The sequence below is a fragment of the Temnothorax nylanderi genome, unplaced genomic scaffold, assembly GCF_030848795.1.
Source record: "Temnothorax nylanderi isolate EJ_2023f unplaced genomic scaffold, tnyl_v1.0 TNYL_tig0048_pilon, whole genome shotgun sequence".
Lineage (NCBI taxonomy): Eukaryota > Metazoa > Arthropoda > Insecta > Hymenoptera > Formicidae > Temnothorax > Temnothorax nylanderi.
Genome location: NW_027249110.1, coordinates 337,909 through 359,382, shown reverse-complemented (window position 1 = coordinate 359,382; position 21,474 = coordinate 337,909).

The window sequence follows — 21,474 nt, the reverse complement described above, 5'->3', positions numbered from 1 at the left end:
TTCCTCTCTCGCGGGCTAGTTATGAACTCTCTCTCTCTCTCTCTCTCTCTTTCTTGATATCATGATATCACGGCGAGAGGACGCGCGCTAATCGTAAACGGTCGATTACTCTCCGCTCCGGAAGCTGGCAATTATACGGGAGCTTCGTGCTTGTAATTAAAGTGAGATCGGCCGCGGCAGCGGGAGAAACTTTGACGGCAACGCGGCAACGGTGGCGGCGTCGACGAAGGCCAAGTTTTTGGCGAGGACCGCGCGCTTTCTCGCGACACGACGCGATACGAAACTCGCCTGAACCACCTAGGAAGATAATAAATACAAAAATACCTTATCGGGGTCGCAAAAACTGGCTGTCGTTACTCGTCGCCGCGCGCCGCAACCAGTATAATTGTGCGTGATTTCGCGCGCGTTCGAATTAATCGCGCGACGCTCGTACTCGGGGCCGTCGCGTCGCGCCCGCTCCGCGTTTCTCGCATTTTTCGCCGATCGAAAGGAAGTCTCGCGCGTGAATTAATGGCGGAGTAAGTGTATCGAAATCGACCGACGCGACGATCAAAAGGCCGATCAAAAAGACATGAGAAACGCGGAGCGGGCGCGACACGCTTTCGGACTCGCGCCAATATAACGCGACTATAATATATATGAAAATTTGGGAAAAGCTCGGGGAGCGCGAGGAGCGGGGCGAGAACGTCCCTTTCAGAAAAACCGGGTGAAATAATCGAAAATAATAACCGACCGTCTATCAAAAAGTACACAGCACTCCGAAGCGTTCATTTATACGCCAAAGTTATTTTCGACAAATAAAAAGAAGCGATTGCGACTCACTTGCGTATCGTTGAACCAGAAGTCCGCCAGAAGTCCACCTGAAGTCCGCCATTTGCAATGCCCGAAGAGGTAGATTGCGTTGCCGCCCTTCGACGTCGCGAGACGCATTAATTGCGATCGCCTGGACCATCAATGCACTCGAGATGATCGTCCGTCGCTCGATTCGACACTCCCGACACTCGTTCGCACGCGAGATTCACATCCGGCGGATAAAAAGACGCGAGAAGCACGAGGCGACCGCGATTCGCCGTCGGATCCGGACGCTACGCGATCGGACTGAATCTAGCCGTTAAAAATCGGAAGGAGAGGGAGGGGAGATGCGTTCGTCAAACGTTCACGCCGCGAGCGTCGCCGGCTTCATTGAATACGGGCATTATGCGAAAACGAGTAAACTCGCAAAATTTCTCGAAAATATGAGTTATATATGTATTCAGCTGAGTCGAAATAACGCTTTAACATATTCAAGACGGATTAACTCATTTTTGCATAATGTTAAAACACTCCGCGTATGAATCGTGCGAGAGAGGCACATCGGTGCGCTGATATTAGCCGCGAATCACACGTATCGCGTTCCTTCTCGTCACACTCATCGCCACGCCGAAAAACACTTTCTATTCATCTATTATTTCGTAGAGAGAAATTGAACGGAGCTTAAAAAGTGTCGCTCGACTGCCGTGTTTATGTCGCCGAGATTGTTTACGTTTTTTGGGCTTGAGGCTCGAGGCCCGGCTTTCCTGGAAGACGCTCGCGACTCGCGACGCGGCGTACACGCTCCCCCACTCCCCTACTCTTTCCAAATTTTTCCTATTGGCGTAGTCGCGGTCAGTATTAGGGCGAATTCGAGCCACTCGAGGCTACATTCAGCCCGCTCCGCGTTTCTCGCGTTCTCTAAATCCTCGAATCGTGAATCTTGCGTGCAAACGAGTGTCGGTAGTGTCGGTAGTGTCGAGTGTCGAGCGACGGGCGATCTTCTCGATGCGTATGTATGTGTAAATCCGTACGATCGACGTATCTAAGTGGTAAGTGGCGTTAAATTAATTGATTTATCGCATAGAACACAGCGGATTTAACAAGTTTTCGTCTCATTTAACGCCAGCGAATTGGCGAATCCGCGTCTCTTTACTCGCCGAGAGTGAATCTCCCGCCGGAGTAACGTATAATCTACTGTCACTGCGTATATCGGACTGAAAATTTCCGTTTCACACGCAGGTGAGTTGATTGTGTCGCGGAGCGTTTTCTCAGAAGGTTTCTCGAGACGTTCAGCGCGGTGCTGGGTGTATACCCCGCCCCCTTCCGCCCCCATCCCAAATTTTCCATTAACTTCAGTCGCGTATCTCGGGAGCTCGGAGGCTCGGGGGCTTCGTCGGACAGCGAGCGGCCAGCAGCGTCGGAATGCTCTTCACGTTTGGTTCGAGCTTAATCCGCTTATAAGTCCGTATCGATCGCCTGTACTTGGCGCATATTTCCTATGCACACGCTGTACGCATCGAACTCGCCGAACTCGTTGGCTGAGACGTGTCGCTGTAAATCGGAAAACGGAGACGTCGGGCTGCGCGAGCGAGTCAGCGGGGCGAGCGAGCGAGCGAACGGCACGTTAATTAATGACAATTTGAATTTTAATGCCCGGCGCGCGGAGAGACGTTTCGCGAAAATGAGCCTCATTAATAACGCATGAGAAGGATAATTTAGAGTTATGCTTCGCGCAGCGTCCTTTCCCGCCCGGCGCGGCGCGGCGGCGGTGGCGGCGGTGGCGGCGGCGGCGTCGGCGTCGCAGAGCGTCGTGGAGCGTCGCCGCTTTGTTTGTGCGTTCAAAGCGCAATTATGCGGTATTAGGTTTCCGCTAGAGGCGAACCGTGATTTGGGGCAACAGGTGTACACAATACGCATGCATAATGCACAGGCGGCACATGTAAACTGTCCCCCTACGCCCGCCGCACGAGGTGCACCCACACCAAATTGGCGTTATTAAATTTACATATCCCGGCGGGGCGTGCGAATTAAGCGATTCTTCCTTCCGTTTTCCCCCCTTGCTGCTCTCACGGTTCCCCCGCTGTTACGCCAATCTCTCCTGATCGGACACGTCAATTGAAACATTCTCAGGCCGCGCGATTTCCGCCACTAATTTTATATCTATACATATGTGTATAATGGATCGCACGTGACTCCATCCAAATCTCTATCCAGAATCCAATGGATCTCGTGGCGTCTCTTCTCGCGGTACAATTTTTAGAAATCTCAAGAAATCTTCTGCCCTTTTCCCCTTTAGACTATAACAGCAAATAGATTTCTGTAGAATTAATAAAAAAATAAAATGTCGCGAAAATAAGTCTGGCAATCCGCCACTCGTCGCACCTTCTTTCAAATTTTATGTGTGTACGTGGACCTCGTTAAATGTGCGTGTGACCATGAGCCATTGCCAAACCTTCTAATATTCGGCATAGTCTTCCCTCTCGTCACGGCGTACGGTTCAAGGTGGCAAATTCTCTTCGAGATACGTGGAAAATTTGCGGTAACGTTTCTACGCTCATATTTTTCGCTCGTTTTAATTTATCCATTTAAATATCTGACACATCGCGACCAATGAACTCTTCCGCTGCCAAAAGCGTCTTCTCCGAGAATTTCTTCTTTTGAGTTTTATTATACCTTTCCTGCCAAGACCTTTACCGCGCTATATAACAGGGTAACAATTCCAATACGTCGTAACTGCAGTTCGTCTTGATCGCGAACGGATCGAAGGGGTTAAACGCCATTTATTTCTCGCGATTGTTTCGGACAATTAATCGTTGTTTCCCGTAAAATGCTTTTTCCGCCGATCGAAGATGATTAAAGGCGCATCGTTGATTCTCGTTGATTCTCGTTGATTCTCGTTGATTCCTGTTAATATCTGTCAACTTTATCGACAGTACGCCGGCTGATTGCTGGTTTAACAGACATTGACCGAATCAGTACTGAAATGAATGACGCGCAACAGGTCCGCGGTATACTTGTGTGCCTCAATTGCATCGCGCTTGTTGCTCGCATTTGTGTGCGCTCGTCCTCTCCTCTCCTCGCGTGGGATCAAAAGCGAAGTGTTTTGTTTAAATATTTTTCCACTTTTGATCACGGTGCGCGCGCGGCGAGAGGCGAGATGCGATCGGTGAAACTGCGTGGATGCCGGCCCGTATTGCGCGCGCGCGTGCAGTAATGACGATAGCGCGATTGAGAAAAACAGGCGGAAAGATAAGAAAATATCGTAGAAAGATAAGGCTGGTTTAAACAGCCATTTCAAATATCGAACACTTGACAAAGTATTCGGAAAAGTGTACAATCTGAGCTCTGAAAGCCAGAGACATTGTTAACGAGCGCGTTAAACGGCTGCTTGTGAAGTAAAATAATTAACGGCATCGAGATAAAACCGATATTACTTAATATAGGATCTTTACTTGAAAATATCTGTGAATGAAGATGACATCTATTATTTAAGATTTTTATAATTTCGCGTTATTCTTTTCTTATTGTTGATAATTTTAGAGAGTTTCTTTAAAAAATTAAACGCGTTATAAAACCATTTTTACATCGAGACGCTAAAATAAAATTTTTAACGACTCCCGAGAGTCAGGCGTGAGGTTCGGTGAGCGAGCGTCTATGAGTGACACTATACTCGCACGGATCTCTCTCCTCTCCAAAGTGTCACCTGAAAATAACTTACCATTGCTATTCTAGTAGCACGCATACAAGTGCGTGGTGCAGCGCCACCAAAGTCCTCGTACGCATTTAAATCAAGACGAGGACTCCTGGAGGGTACTCCGAGCGTCGAAGCCGCCTCAAAGAGAACAGACGTTCTATTGTCGCCGACGCGACGCGACGGTGCGTTTACATCGCGAATAAATCGCGAGATGTATACGCTGCGTAATTTACGTGATTAAAATAAGGGAATTCCCGTGTAAAAATCCCGTCCGCACTGTCCACAGCGCGGAATGCCCCAATGAGATAGACGCAGTATCGACGGATAAACATAAGATATCGTTATTAATACTTCGCTCTTAAAAATATAAAGATACGCGATGGTGATATAAAAATCATGAGAGCGATATACATTTGCGCACACATTATCAGACATATTCTACTAAAAAAGAGAATAAAACGTGCATTACGTGTGAATCGTCGCTCTGCCGTGTGTGATTCACGCTATAAATCTAAAAATATCTGCCGCTCTCGGTCCGCGAACTCCGCGCTCCGCGACGCCGCGCCGGCAAAAAAGTTGCAGAGATTCGTGCACGCGGCGTATTCGGTGACGTACAACGTTCTAACCGTAATCGCTCTTGTAATCGCACTAAGTGGCATTACACGCGTAAGGTTATCGAGCCTTGAACTCCGTTGGGCTATCCGTGCAGTAAAAAGACATCGAGCATTTCGAAGGCCAATGTGATATTTCATAGTTCATCTATCTAGATTATTTTTAGAAGTATCTCGCCCGATGAGAATATTATATTAACGGTTCCGATAATGTTATACGTTTCGTCGTTATACACGCGCGGTCTTTCACGACTATAGAGCGACTTATGCCGGTCTCCACGAACATTACATTTCTCTTCCGTACTCGCGTCGCTTTCCGTTTGTTCCAATCGATGGTTACGCACGGCGGTTGATCGTTGTCGATATCAACATGCTTGACCTACGGTAAGTGACGTACCTTTGTACACGCACTTATGTACGTACACACGCGATCATGAGTCATACGTGAGGAAAAAAGACGCGTCGACGACGACGACGGCGCGGGCGGTGGCAAACGATCATGTAAAAACCTACGCGCGACGTAGCCCGCTTGTCTGCTGAGCTATCCTCGATGTTATTTTATGCGCTTCCGGCGCTTACGTCGTCGTCACGTTTACCCACTTCCGACGCGAAACGCAGAATTTCGACGGAAACTCGCGACGAAGCGGAGAACGAAGAGTGCGCGTCACGGAAATCGTCGAGATCGACCGAAATAACGATCGTCATCGCGTCTACGGACGCCAGAAGTTTTCCTCCCTTTTTTCCTCTTTCCTTCGTCGCGCTGCAAACTTAAACGGCCGTTGTTCCATCGAGGCATTGCGCGATTAGCTTCCGTAAAATAAAACAAAGCCTGTATCTCCGTCAAAGTTAAAATTCGCGGATCCATATTAGCGGGACATTTTTTTTTATTCCGCTAGGTATCCCTATACGCGTAACTTTTCGAAATTCCTTTTAGGGAGAGTTGACGTAACGGCGAAGCAGCGAATGGCAATCCCGGCGTATAAAGGGAGCAATGTTAATCGACGTATAATATAGAATTAGTCGAAACCGCCGCGTGGAATAATCAACGGAAGCAGCGCCGGATTACCTAGAAGCTGCCAGCTAATTGCGAGGTTGTATCTTCGTGTAATGATACGTTCGCGGTTACCCGGCAATGCGTACCGAAGGTGAATCGCATCGCTCGAGTTAGGTCATTCAAATTCGTTGCGTTACACATATAAATCATAAAATCGTGATTTGTGGACTCGTCGTATAAATATCCTAAATCCTAAACCGGAAAATGGAGAACACCACCGGGAAAACGTGATAATACGTCTCTCGGCTATTCAAAGGTCAATCACAAATCGCCGTATTTTCCAATCGGTAAAACCAAACACGGCGAACGCGTTCATGCAACACCCGTACGTCACGCAATATTAGTCGTCACGTATCCGCGCCATTTCGTGGAAAACGATTATATAATTACGGCTGTCAGCCGTAACGAAGCAGGAACACGAGAGCGACCGACTAGTCGATTCATGATTGTTCATTTAATTCTCGCGCAATCGGTTCTTGTCACACGTCGCGATCAGACATTTGATTCGCGCGATCAACTCCCACTCACGAGCGAATCGAGCGGATAGCTTAAACTTAAACGATAGAAAATCGGACGAGAAATCCTTCCGCGGGAGCGAGCTGACCGGGCCTCGCGATCGGCACTTCCGTGCAACTTGCATGATTATGCGGGAATTAAGCGAGGGCCGAGCCAAGTTCCTCGAGGGTGGTTTGACGACGCCGTGGACATTCTCGCGAAAATTCTCGTGGAATAATCCGCGATATTAGAGCGATAGGAAGGGGTTGGAGACGAGGGTGGACGAGGAGATCCCGGGAGATATCGGGGTGCCCGGTAAAACGCAATCAGAATAGTAATTAAGGATTCGGTTAACGCTCCAAGCGCGAGTGTAGAACGCAACCCAATTTAAACATACAAAAGTGTACGGTAGGTTAGCGAGGGAGTGCTCGCCACCGAGATGAGGGAGGAGGTAGGGTAGAGGAGAGAGAAGGAGGACAAGGAGGCAGACAGACGACGTTGGTCCGACGCGACGGTTCGGTGGATAGGGGAGAGACGGGAGAGACGGGAGAGAGTAAAGGAGGAGACGCGATGGAACGAGTCTCTCTCTGTGTGTGTGTGTGTGTGTGTGTATGCGCGCGCTAATGTGCGTGCGTGCGTACATGTGTGTATATATATGTGTGTTATGCGTATTGTGTTGTGTGCATAAGCGTATACGTGCGCGCGCAAGTAAATGTGCGTGTATCCATCTCATCTGGCCACGTGTATTCGTTTCTGATCCATGTGCGGGTGCATGGGCATGCTGCGCGGTCCACGAGGATACTCGAGGGGTGTGGTGCGCGTACGCGAGTGTACGCGTGTGTGAACCGCGCTTCTCGATCTTGGAGCGTGTATGAATGTGTCCCATCTGTGTGGTACAAGCCTGAACGCCCGCGCGCGCGGACACGTGTGCGTATCCGTGTGTTTGCATGCGTGTGAGCGCGCGTGTCGGAGACGATGCGCTGCAAACCTGGGTGAAAAGTAGGGGAGGGAGAGAATTCCTGTGTGCCTCCCGTCCTGTTCCCCTCCCTCCCCCGTTCGTCTCCTCCGTCCGTAGCGCGGCAACCCTCCTCCCCTCGCTGCGTCACCCTTCGTCCTCCCTCCTGCCTTCGTCCTGCCCCTCGCGTCCGGCTTACAACCATGGGGCCGTTTCGAGAGTGGTAGCAGGTGGACGAGGGGGAAGAGTAGAGAGAGCGGTGCATCGAGAGGAGTGAAGGAGGCAGGGGAGGACGGGAGAGAAGAGGGTGAGGCTGAGCGCGCGAGGAGCGAAAGAGAGGGACAAAAATCCGGCGGTGGCCAATGGGAGGAAGTCCCCGAACCCCGCGAGCGGAGGAGGAAGAACCGACAACGTCGCCGGAGTTGGAGTTTTTGTTTACCGCGCGCGCGCTCCGAGGAGTCCGAGGAGGAGAGCCGCGTATCTGCTGCCGTAGCAGCATCAGCATCAGCAGCGGCGACAGCAATAGCAGCAGCACCACCACCACGAGCAGCACCAACAGCAGCAGCGGCAGCAGTAGCACCACCAGCAGCAGCAACAGCAGCAGCATCGGCGACAGCAACGACGAGAAGCGCCAACCACCTCCGTCGTCTCTCTGCTCTTGCAATGCCTCGGTTCCTCTCGCCGGACAGCGTGACCAGAGATGGCTAGAGAGGGGAAGAGGATTTGTAGGAGATTGACTGGAAGGACGAAGGACGAAGGGCGAGGGAAGGAGGAAGGAATGAGAGAAAGAGATAAAGGGAGGGAGAAGGAAAACGTGAAGGGGAGGAAGAGATTGTCGGCGATGCTACGATTTTGATGTTACTCGATAAAATTACCCATGTTTCTTTTGCGGCCACCGCTGAGTCGCGCTGTTTCTTTTCTCGTATTTAAATCGTCAAAAGACTATCCCAAACATCGTATATCTTTGCCGCATTTATATATAAGAACATTCCGTGAAAGCTATTCTGTAATATCTTAACAAACAACGAATCGTAAATTTAATTGTGCAAGCGTTCGCTTATGCTCATTCTTATTGACACGCTCAAGCGTCGGTTAATCTTCGTAACTTTTTTGCAGTGCATATTCTCTCTGATGATTCAAAATTTGTAAGAAATTCTAAACTAATTGTAAGATTATTATACACCCGACAAGCGCGACAATTTATTGTCTTAAAAATGGATTATATTGTGGAAAACAAAATGAGCGCGAACAAGAGATTTGAGCTTTCGCATTGATTGATGCGTAATCAGGATTCATATTGTGATAAAAGATCCAAAAAGTTCTGAGATGACAAAGTTACGTAATGTACCTCGATGATTTTTTTTCGGAGTCAACGATAACGCGTATAGGTATCCGGACGGAATTTCGTTTCGAGACTCGAAATCTAGAAAAATCTAGATCGATGGCTTCGGCACATCACGGAACATCGACCGCAAATCACGTTCCAACGAGTGTCCTCCCGCGAATCGAGAGACGAGAGACCGAAAGTAGTGTGAACCGCGCGAGTGTACCTTCCCTTTCTCTCTGTCCCCTTCTCACTCGCACACCTTCTTTTATTCCCTAACGGCATCCTTTCTGCTCTCTTTTTGCGAGACCTCCTCCATCCTTCTCTCTGTGTCAGGGCCGATTGACCGAGCTGCATGGGAGAAAGCACATGGCACGAGAAGATTTCGTCGCCGCAACCATGTTTTGCCCAAGCTCGATGTCGTTTCTGTGTATCTCATTCGCAGTCATGTAACAATTACGATAATCGTTACTGACGACACGCAACAACGATGATAACGCGAATCATCGCGCCTTATTGGTCGTCTAGCCGCGCTTAGGATACATCGCTAATTGCAAAGTTATGATAACGCGTGATGTGCCTCGGGACCTTAGCGATCCGGTTTTGTAGATTTTAAAGTGTTTGGAAGATACACTTGAGGCGAGTACGTGATTTGTTCTCACTGTATGTGTCATTGATGCGACTATATACGATAAATTTGATTTTCCGAGTTATCTGAAATGATTAAGGTTCGAAATTTGAGTTATATATGCCAATAAACAATAGGATGCTGTGCGATGTTCCACAATTATGCACTGTACATTTTAACACAGTTTCAATTTTCAATATTTACGCAAAGAGACGTGGCACAGCCAAAGACAAATATTATTGTTTTACAACATTAACTTACTTAAAAGCAACTAATTCTGCGTAAACATCGTCATCAATCTCGGTTAATTACGGCAATAATTCTCCGGCAAAAGGTTGACGTTTATGCGACTTGAGAACTAGCTATCGCTCGAAGAGAGTCGTGGGCCAATACTTAAAGCAAATTTAAACGAGACTAGCGCGAAACGACGGGACTGATTCGCTTCGCACACGTACAAGGCGGCTCTCGGAGCCACAGGGGGGAAGAGAAACGAGGTAGGTATATACGAAGAAGAGAGGAAGAAAGAGCGAAAGAGACAGAGAGGGAGAGAGGGAGAGAGAGGCAGACAAAAAGGAGAGGAAAGATGTCATCAACCTCCGAAGCCACGGCAGTGGACGGTGACTAACTGTGCAAAGTTTAACCCTCGACTCCCTGGAACCTCCCTTTTTGGCATGGAAATGTCACGTATGCAAATGCGTGTCGCAGGCGAACGACCATCCACTGTCATCACGTATAAAGACGAAGCGCGATTGAAGAGGCGAATCTTAACGCCGACACGTGAACGGAACCATCATTCATCGCGGAACAAACAGCAAACTTGAAATTTGTACACTAATTATACAATTTGCAAGTGTACTTTTTAAATTGGTCAATTATATTAACTGATATAATTTCGCATTAATATTGTATATGCTATTAAACTGATATTTATATTCACGAGCATAAGTTTTATAAGCGATTTTTTTTCTTGAAATAGAGAAATTTTAACGCAAAATGCTCAATTATAAAATAAAATCGAAAATTGATGAAGAGATAATGCAAAGTACTTTGGTCACATCACACCGGCATATTTAATGGAAAGAAACTGCGAAATGAGATGTAATTAGAAACGCAGCGAGCATACTTGCGTCAAGAACATCGGATAGCGGCGGTTGAAGCCAAGGTATAACATAACGGCCTTAATTAATTTGCAGAGGGTCGGCAGGCACTTTTTTTGCCAAGACACACGAAGCTCTTTCGCCTTTTTTATGTAGCTTAGTAGAGAAAGCTGCTCGGAAATGCAGGCTGGAAGTAAACGGTTGTTTCGAAACCACGCTCTTGTTATTGCAATATTGTTTCCTCATTTTCGACTCATTATACATTTTTTTGTAATAGTAGCGTGTTTTGCATATAGCAAAGGTCAATATTGCTTCGTTAATAGACGCGAAGCAGCCAGTTTCGTCAACGAGGAAATTATTCATGAGCTTTCGTGAAGAATCGTCGATAAGCGCGCGATGGAGAAAGGGTTGACGGTGAGGGAGGTTAAAAGAGTCAAAAACCCCAGACCTTTGGCGGACGAGGAAAGGCGAACTCGCGCAGAAGTTGGTCAGCAGGATGAACGGAAGAAGTACAGACTAGATGAGAGTCTTAGTCCCTCCCCGTACTCCTCTCTCCTTTTTCCCCCCCGCCGAACAATGCGCGGAAAAGTGTGCGATAGGAGAAAAAAATGGACCGCTGCCATTATGGAGTTCAGGGCCACTCGAGTTGTTTTGCTTCCACCTCCGCAAAGGAGCCCCGTACAGCAGCAACTGTGCTGAATGAATCAGCGTGAGAGGGAGGGAGAGAGAAAAAGAAGGAGCGAAAAAGCGAGACGGCAGCAGAGAGAGGACGAGAGGGAGCTTTCACCACTAGTTGGCCTAGACTTCTTCTCTCTCTTACAGTCCCGCTGTCTACCATTACATTTCTTCCCGTCTGTCGACGTTCCTCCCCCATGCATTTGCAAATCGCCACGCGTTGTTCGTCTCCCTGACTGTTCCAGTGCGTACCCTCCTTTTCCTCGTCATATGCCACGGGCGCTAGAGATTTAGGAATAGTACGTACGAACGCCAAGGTCGTTGACCCGGGTGTTATGATTCTTAGACGACATAGTCTCCGGATGCCAAGTTTTTTGGTTTTCCTTTCGGTATTTTCCTTGTAACTTTATTACTTTTTCTTTTGAATATAATTGGATCTTCGTACCTTTGATCTCATAAATCCGTTAAACTTGAAACTCGTGTATTTCTCATTATTTAAAAATGATAGCCTTTAATTCGCGAAATATTCTGAATTTTCAATCAGTTATATCAATCATAACTCAGTCTTACAAAAATCATCTCCAGCTTTTACAAAATTATGCACAGAGAATCACGCACTGTAAATACACATTCTAATTCTGAAACGACCTGTATACATCGAAGACGCCTGGTTGTATGCAACACCGACACGAGAAGGTAAACGGAGTTGCAGATATCTAAGAGCCGTACGTGAATACAGAATACATATGCATGAGCATCGCGCGTGTGCGTGTGCAAATCGTACCTCAGGCGTGAATTAATATCAATGAAAAGTCTCGAAATGACTGGATTCTTAGAACTTGGTCTTTTAATTAATCATTTGTGAGTTTTTCCACATCTGTCTTCCTGTCGTAGATTATTACTCATCATCTAAAATTTTGTACACACAACTATGAAGCTGCATCACATCGAACGTAATCAGAGTTGTGTCAAAGAAAAAAAGAAATTCCATCACGGCGCAGCGTATCCGATTGCGTATCGATTGCACGACAAGTCTTACGAATGTTTCTTTTCCTTGCTTATCAACGTAAATCTACTCGGTGTTTCCGAAAATTATTTCATGACGTACATATATACACGCGACTCACCGTCACTTCGTAATACTCGGTTTGCCGCGAATCTCCGCATTGTCAATTAACAATATCGTAATTGCATATTTCATAACTCCGTATTGCAACACATTACATGACTTGATAAAGTGACTAATTTTTCCACACGCCTTTTCTATCGCAATTCACCTTTTCTCGCATGTAAGAAAGCAAATTACGTTCTAATAAACTTGATTGTTTAAATTAAAGGATGCTACGTATTTGGTTAAGAATATGTTCGATGCCTTTTATATATATTTATCGGAAAAAAAACGAAAAAGATAGATTAAGAATCGATAACGTATAATATGCCCTGTCTGAAGCGTGACACGAATATGATTAATTATACACAAATGTATGTAAAATAGCGTATCATATATAAGCGTACACTTTCTTTTTTTCATGTCGTGTTTAGGTGTCGCGATATTTCACAAATCGATACGAGACGCCCGGCGTAACGCCGTCGCGTCCCTCCTATCTGAAACAACTCGTTGGACAGGAGCGCGCGACTTAGCGAGAATTATCGCAATCTCGGGACGTAATGCGCTTCATAAAAAAGCCCCCGCTTCGCGTTTATTGGGGAGTACGGGGGTAGCGTGCGCTGCTGGGCGCTGGGTTCAGAACCGCCGTCGTTGCACCTCGTCCGTTATGGACAAAAGGGCTTTGTCGAGTAGACAGTGACAGTGATGAGACCGTGATGAGTGGCAATGTCGTCGGTCGACTGTGCAGAGCAGCCCATTATTCCACCTGGCAGAAAGCTTTCCAGTTTGGCACACATCGAGTATCCAAGCGATCACTTATTATAATCATGCCGACCGCGTTGTTGTTGTGTTGCTGTTGTTGTTGTTGCGCCGTGCTGGCCATGGCTGACATCATAGTGCTAAAAGGGGTTGGGCGAACACTATATTGGCCGTCTCTCTTTCCCCTCTCTCTCTTTTTCTCTCTCTCTCTCTCTCCTTCTCGACAGCAAGCTTGCTCTGATTAGTGATTAGCGCAAAATCGCCGCCGCTCGTTCGTTCGTTCGTACATCGTCCGGATGGGTTGCCAGTCTCGGCTCACTGGCTCCATTCTTTTCTCCCAAGCCATTTAATTTATGCTGAAATCTATAAATACCAGCGATACTCTTTCTACCCGCAACGGGAAAAACTGGTGGCTGGCGAGCTTAACGGCTCAGCGTGAAAAAAATTGCGGCTGAGGCGAGATTTTAATGTGATACGCGAATGCGCCCGTATCGCGTTAATATTAGAGAGACGCGGAAACGATAAGGCACACTTGCTGCTAGTGTTCCATGTAATACGTTCACGGATAAGAAACTTCACGTGCATTGTATTTTTTTATTTCATTTTTTTTAGATGCAATTTGGTGCTTTTATGTGATATTTTTCATGCATCTATAATTTTCCATTGCAAAGATCTGTTGCCACTTTTCATCGATGTAGTTATTTCGTTATTTAAGTCGACCTTCACGGAAGCTTTCTTAATTGTTCCTTATCATCCACGCTGAATTTAGTACCGCGGAACTTCTGAATAAATTACTTCTGAATAGTTCGTTCGAGTTTCGAATACACTCCGCAGCTCGCCTTCATTGCCTTGCTCTCTGTATTTTTCCTCTTTGATAACAAATAAGTCACATCGAACATCAGAAGTGGGCTTTGTTATCGTTAATTTTTTAACTAATGCCAGTTTTGTAAGACTCGATTAAAAGCCATCAAATTCTCCTCCAAACGCTTTGAAAAACGCTATTGCTATTTGGGTCGCAGCGCGGTCTCTTTTTACGTAAACGACATCGATACGATTACTCGATGCACGGGGATATTCCTCAATCTTCGCACAAGACGACCCTTCAAAATTCTGTCGACAACGGCCTTGGGGTCGTCGACTTCTCCGGCGTACTCGGTACTCGGTATACAGGGATAAAGAAAAAGGAGGTGGAAGAAGGAGAAAGAGAGAGAGAGAGAGAGAGAGAGAGAGAGAGAGAGAGAGAGAGAGAGAGAGACGCGCGGGAAGTCCCGCAGGACGCGCGAGCCCCTGAAGGAGACTCGAGGGAACTCGGATTTATTACATAACAACCCCCTCAGTCAGTTCGTAACCCTTGGAAGTTGCGTAGGTCCGACGGTAGAGGGTGCCGCATAGGCTCGATGATCTACTTGTTGAATGGCGAGGAGAGAGAGAGCAAGAGAGAGAGAGAGAAAGAGATGAAGGGGGGAGAAGAGGCAGGATATTTCTGAATGAACGAACGACTGAATGGGCCGCCGCACATGGCATAGGGTACCTACTTGACACCGATCCGCAACCTCAACAATCGCCCCGACCTGTCTTCGATGCCAGCTACTGACCTTGTCATTCTGGAGAGGCACCGCCGTTAGCAAAGAGAGAAGCACGAGCACGCTCGGAAAAAAAAGAAGAACGATGCGAGGGAGAGAATCAGCGTGGGACGCGCCGATAATGCGAACGTGCGTATCATAGGACGGAATCACCGAGACGGAATAATGAATCAATGACTTCCCCGAAATAATGAAATTAACGTTTAAATCATCGCCAAGGTGAGGCATTACAAAGAAATAGGATAATTCTTCTTCCGTGGGAAAGAACTTTCTGTCAAACGCGATAACTTTGCTCGTGACGTAAAATCATACATAATGTGCGATAGATTGCGTAGAATTACGATATCTACAAGCTGGAAATTGTCCGAGAATATTAACGATTTTATTTAAATTAAGTACTATCGACGCTTATCTTGCTGACTTGACGTCATTCAATCTATGGCATCATCTTTTAGAAAAGCATATTTTCCTTATCACGTGTTAATACGTTTAAGATTCATATTTAATAATGACTGATGTGTGTGTGTGTGTGTGTGTGTGCGTGCGTGCGTGCGTGCGTGCGTGCGTGCGTGCGTGCGTGCGTGCGTGCGTGCGTGCGTGCGTGCGTGCGTGCGTGCGTGCGTGCGTGCGTGCGTGCGTGCGTGCGTGTGTGTGTGTGTGTGTGTGTGTGTGTGTGTGTGTGTGTGTGTGTGTGTGTGTGTGTGTGTGTGTGTGTGGATATACACCTCACATTGCATTTATGTAAGTATGAAATAAATTATATGATATAATTATTACATTAGCATGTTTACAGTAAAGCTATTACATATAACGCATTTGAAACACGTGCAACTATTTACGATAAAGGATTACACCTACAATACTTTAACTCAATCCCATTATGTTTAATTTTCACACGTAATTTATTCTGAAATTTCTTATACTTTCGCATTTGATAGAGCGCGGCACATTATCCAATTTTATAACGATAATTTAGATTTATGTATAATTGCTTCAATTAAATAAGATCGCAAAATTATATCAAAGATGTACTCGATAAAATTGTTTGCAAAAGAGGCTACGATGATTAACAGGGATTAACGAAGTTACTGACGCTTAAGTTTCAAGACGCTTTTATTTTGCTCTCTTTTTTAGGATAAAACGTGGGACGCGCAGCCCTCGGCGTGCGCGATATTCTCGTGAAATCTCGCGATTCCTCACTTTCAGCGTTTTGTTTCCCCTCGCTTAGCCACATAGGTACCGAATTCTCCGATGGTTCGCCATCGCTGCCGCCGCCGCCGCCGTCCGTCCGCGAGCCACGGTGAAACCGCTCAAAGCCATTTTCTAATTTTTTTTCGCTCCCAATCCCCATCCCCATCTCCATCCTCCTCCGGCCTGACCGCCGTGGCGTTTAACGTCCCAACGGAAGTCGGGAGGCAAGCATCGAGGTAAAAGATCGTCATGCACCATCATCCGAAACTCTCTTGAATATTTTCGCAGAATAAAAAGAGGAAAAATGTTGCGGGGACCGAAGTGCGCGCGGAAAGACGAGGACGGATGAACGGACGTTGGGGAGAAGAGGCACGAGGGGGTGAGTGGGTTGGGGGTTGGGGGTTGGGGATTGGGGATCGGGGGGTTGGGGGGTCGGTTAACGGTGAGGGAGGAAGGGGTGGGTGGGTGTTAGCCGGGGCGGAGACGGTGCATTACGACCGGGACAGGGCATGGCATGGCTAGCTCAGGAAAGTACAGGATGTGAGGGAAGAGAAGGGAGCGTGGAAGGGGGCGCGCGGTGATGCAGGAGGGTGCATGCGGGAGGGGGGAGGGGCGGTTGCCCCAGTAAAAATCGATCCTCCCCACTCTTTTCCTACTTTTTCCCCTAGAGAGGTTTGCTACCACGAGAGAGGATGGGGTGAGGTGGAGGAAGAGGACGTGGAAGAGGGAGAGACGGGGGTGACTGCGCAGGGGGTCTCGCGGGGGTTACCTACCATCGCGTCTGTCTCTGTGTATCCACATCTCTGGATCTTTGCGAGCGTCTCGTGTGCATACATGTGTATGCAGCTACGTGTGTATATGTGTGTGTGCCCACGCGCGCGCGCTCTTGCGCCTCGTTGGAGGGGGAGGGGGACAAGCGCATGTGGGTGCACGTGGACAGATACGCGGTGTAGTCGTGTGAGGGTGTGATTGAGCGGATTTTTCGCGGGTGTTCGTGGGGCACTGCCCGTATAAAGCGCGAGCGCATTTCATATGTGTCCATGCTTTCGTGTATGCTCTCTGGATGTATGTGTGCATGCGCGTGCGTATGTGTGTGTTGCGAGTATGCGTGCGCCTTGGACAGTTTTTTCGCGGGTTCTCCGCGTGTGTTGGTCCACGTGGCTGCGGTGGTTTCCGTCTGCGTACAGTGCGCCTCATTGACAGCAGAAAACGCCCTGCTATCGTGCAGCGGGCGCTCAAAATCGGTATAATTTCGACCAATTCAATTTTCCATGCTGTACATGTCGCAGAAGTACATTTTACCTCGAATTTCTATTGTCATAAATAACTATAGAGATCTTTCTCGGGTATCTCATTGGAATTTAAACTTAGCGAATTTATATACAAATTTTGGCTTCCATATTTCGCTAATTCTCTTAAAAATAAAATAGAAAGATTTGCCGAATATAAAATATTTTTTATTCAAAATTGCACAATGAAATATCACATTAATCTCAAAATTGTTTTATGTCATGATTAAGTAATAAAGTTTTATATTAAACGAAACGTTTACTTTACAGACGACATAGTTTTTTTTCGGTATCGGAACGAACACGACCGCAGTAAAAAATTCCACTGACAAAAATGGTACTCCAATACCCTAAGGTTATTATTTAATTCCATAAAGTCCTTCTTCTCGAACTTTCGTTCAAAAAAAAGCCAGATCTGATCTAACTTTATTTTTCTCTTATAAGATAATTGATAATAATAAATATCTATTAAAAATAGAAACGCAATTGCATACAATAATGTAAATAAAAATATAAACAAAACATACATGTTTTAAATTTTTTACTTATAGTATTAGATTGATTTTACATTAATACATCAAAAGGTCAATACTTTTGCCGTCTTACGAGGAGTGATAAAGTCACCCTAAGACGAGATTAACAGACATCGATGGGAAATATGTTTCTACCGTCGAATCGCGTTTGTCAAAGCAGAGTACAATGCTCTATTAATGCCTGTAATTATTTGCGTATAATGTTGCATTTAAAATAGATAATAGGTAAAATATTTGTCGGATCGCCGCGCGTAAAAAGATGCGAGAGGCTTTCGGCGGCGGAAGGATTAAGGGAGGGACGTGAACTCTCGTCTCAGTCGTGCGTTCCTTTTCGCTCTTAAATTTTTCAGAGCGTCACGACGATATATCCGACAATCGTGCGCACTGTACGTCCGCGGGATCGTATGTATCGGTGCACCATCACCCCCGTGCGGTCTCGCGCTCGCGCGCTTACGCTCGTCTTCGTGTGCGTATCCGCGGCAACGCCGCCTCCGCCGTCGCGGCGCTTCTGTCGTCCGCTGCAACGATGAAAAATTACCCAGAAGCAGCAAAAGAGAGGGAAATAGCAAGGGATGAAGAGGGAAGGAGAAAAAGAGGGAGAGAGAGAGAGAGAGAGAAAGAGAGAAAGAGAGAAAGGAAGAAGAGGGAGAAGGAGCGGTCGAGCGAGAGAAGGGTTGAGGATGTGAACGTTGGACGGAGAGGAAAAAAGAGGGCGAGAACGAGGGGATGAAAGAGGGAAAAAGAGAAAGAGGAGAGAGAAGGAACGAGCCCGTCGCTTTTTTCTCTAGACCCCGAGCCCGTCGTCTAGCGCTGAGTTCGCGAGCCTGACAGACAGCTGCAGCGGAGCCCTGATATATCGACCGGGCCACCTAACCAACTACCCGCACTCACTATTATACACCTGCCCCACACGTACGCACACTGGCGCGCGTACATGTGCACGCGCACACACGCCGCCAGACATGGGGTTGGCGTGTACGAAAAAAAGGCGGCGCACCGACACCCGCCACCTCTCTCTCTCTCTCCCCCTTTTTTTCTCCTCTCTCTCTCTCTCTCTCTCTCTCTCTCTCTCTCTCTCTCTCTCTCTCTCTCTCTCTCTCTCTCCCTCGATGGAAGCTCGCTCTTTGCACTCTTGCAACGCTCTCTCGATTGCGATCCTTTTCTCTCTAATTCCACCCTTTCCTCCCGTTCCCTCCCCTTTCCCTCCCCGACCCCTCGCTTCCTCCTTCGCCGCCGTTCTGTCTTCGTCCGCCTTGCTCTCCTGTGAAAAAGGGTGGTTGCTAGAGCGAAAAAGGGGGCCTCCCAAAAGGGGGAGGGTGAAGCGGGACCCGGAGCATCGGGGGTGGAAGCGCTACCACCAACGGGGGTGGACAAGACGAGCGGTGGGTGCAGCGAACGGAGCCCAGTCAGCTCCAGGATAATTAGATCCTTTACAGGTTACCAATGATTGATAGTCTTCGAAATACGTACCATCCCTCTTTCTCTCTCTCTTTTTCTCTCTCTTTCTCTGCTCGGTTTCCGCGTCGGGTTTCCTTCCACGTGTACACGTGGACGCGCGCGTCCACAGGCGCACGTAGCACGTATCCGCGGTGCTTCGCACGGCAACGAAATACGCGCGCTCGCCAGGGGTGTGCGTGGTATACGATAAATACGAAATCCCTTCAGCCGATTACTTCCTACTGAGCTTTGCCTGGGTCCGCGACCCACCGTCCCTCCGTATCGTAACCGTATCGTTGCCTGAAAAAAAAGGGTTCCCGGATCGTGGTCGTCGCATCGGCCGCCCGGCTTGTTCCGGCGATTTATCGATGATCCTCGTTACCGCCGCAATGCCGCAATTCTCGAATCATCGGAACTCTCGCTCCGCAACGAACAAGTCTGACAAAGTCGAATTTTCGGAAACGATGTATTCCAGGCGTTTTGCTCCGAAACGCGTAAGATGAATCCTTTGAAACCATGTGATATTTTACTTTCGCTCATATGCATGACTTTAAACTAGTTTTTTATGATATATAAGATCTTTCAGTTCTATTTCTGTTAAATTTCTACATTTTTTAAATAGAAATTGGCGATAATATTAAAATGATCGTTATTTACCTTTAAACCTGATACATGTAAAACGTTGCATTAATTGAAAATATTTCTGGCTCGCGCTCTCTAGCTCATGGCTTTTATTCGACAACGTAATAGCAATATTTCACAATATCTTGTCGCAGACGCATCGCAGATACATCCCACACGCACATGTTATATCTCACCTTCTTCAACTTAAATTTCGATTGTTTTTGACGTCAGCCGATACCTGAAACTTTTTATAATTGGGCTCGACAAATTTCTTTGCCATTGACGTCAACATGTATTGTAACCTTTAATGTTCATAATATTGATAAATACCGATAAAATTATCGTTCATTCGATTATTTGACGTCAGACATGGCATTTTGTTTCGTATTACAAAACGAAGCTGCGACGTTAATTGGATCAAGAAACGGCGAAAAAATGGAAAAAACGACGAGAGTAATAAAAAAAAAGACTTTTGCTTTTGTTCTGCTGTGAGCAATAACAAAAAAATGCGAAATTAAATCCTACCGTCGGACGTGCTGCTGTAAACCAGGCGACACATGCAACGTCGACTAAAGAATTAATATCAAAAACACTGTTCCGTCCAAACGCGAAAGAATACATATATTTTTAAGGAAATTAAAAACGATATGAAGAACGTTCATTCTTTTTTGTCTTTTTTGCTCCCGCGCTACGAAATTAAGTTAAGACGTTCTCGTAAATTAATTTTGATTAGAGCGGGATCAAAGTTTCTTGAGATAATTTATTGAAAGAAAGGCAATATATCTTCTCTAATATTCAAATCGGAGTTTAGATATATACATATGCATAAGATTATTTTTATATAACTTGATGATACCTAATGAAAAATGTCCTCCCACTTGTAATTATTCTCGTCATTCGATACAAAATAGCGCTTTCTTTTCGAAAATAGTAGGTACTGTAAGAATTCGGAAATATATTTGCATGGGCACTTTTTACATGTGCGCTTTAAAATCGATCGAAGAACCAAAAGAAAACGCTTCTGTCAAAAAGATTTTACGATAATACTCGTTGATGAAATTATTGCAGTAATATCTTATATTATTGATTATACTTTCGAGTAGTTGTTTTAGTTTATAGCAGTTACGTATAAATTTATTTCGACGAGCAATTAATATTTGTTGTCTCCCTCGAACTCTGATCGTAGACTGATCCCATCGTCAATTTTATTGCTCGTGCATTACTGGGAGAGGAGGGGAAAATGTTTCTCTTTGCGCCTTGAATAATAAATGCCCAGATATCCGATCTCGCTCGGGTTGACGTCCATCGATATTTCGCAGAGTCACGTCAGTCAGTAAGTTTTCGTTATCGCGCGTAAAAGCTATTATTACCGGCGCGGGCGCATTGCGTAGAAGCCTACATGCGACGTGTACTTAATACTTTTGTGCGAGCTCGCGGCGACCTTCGCAGTGACTTTACTTGGCATGCAAATCAGAGACTGCGGTATGCCGGGGCATCCCTCGGCATACCTTATCACCTGTTCATCTCGCTCTATTCCGCTCTACACAATCGTGTCCCACGCAAATGTCACTCGATAATTCGGCTGGGCTGGCGGTGGAGAGATGCCGTAGATCACCAAAGAATCG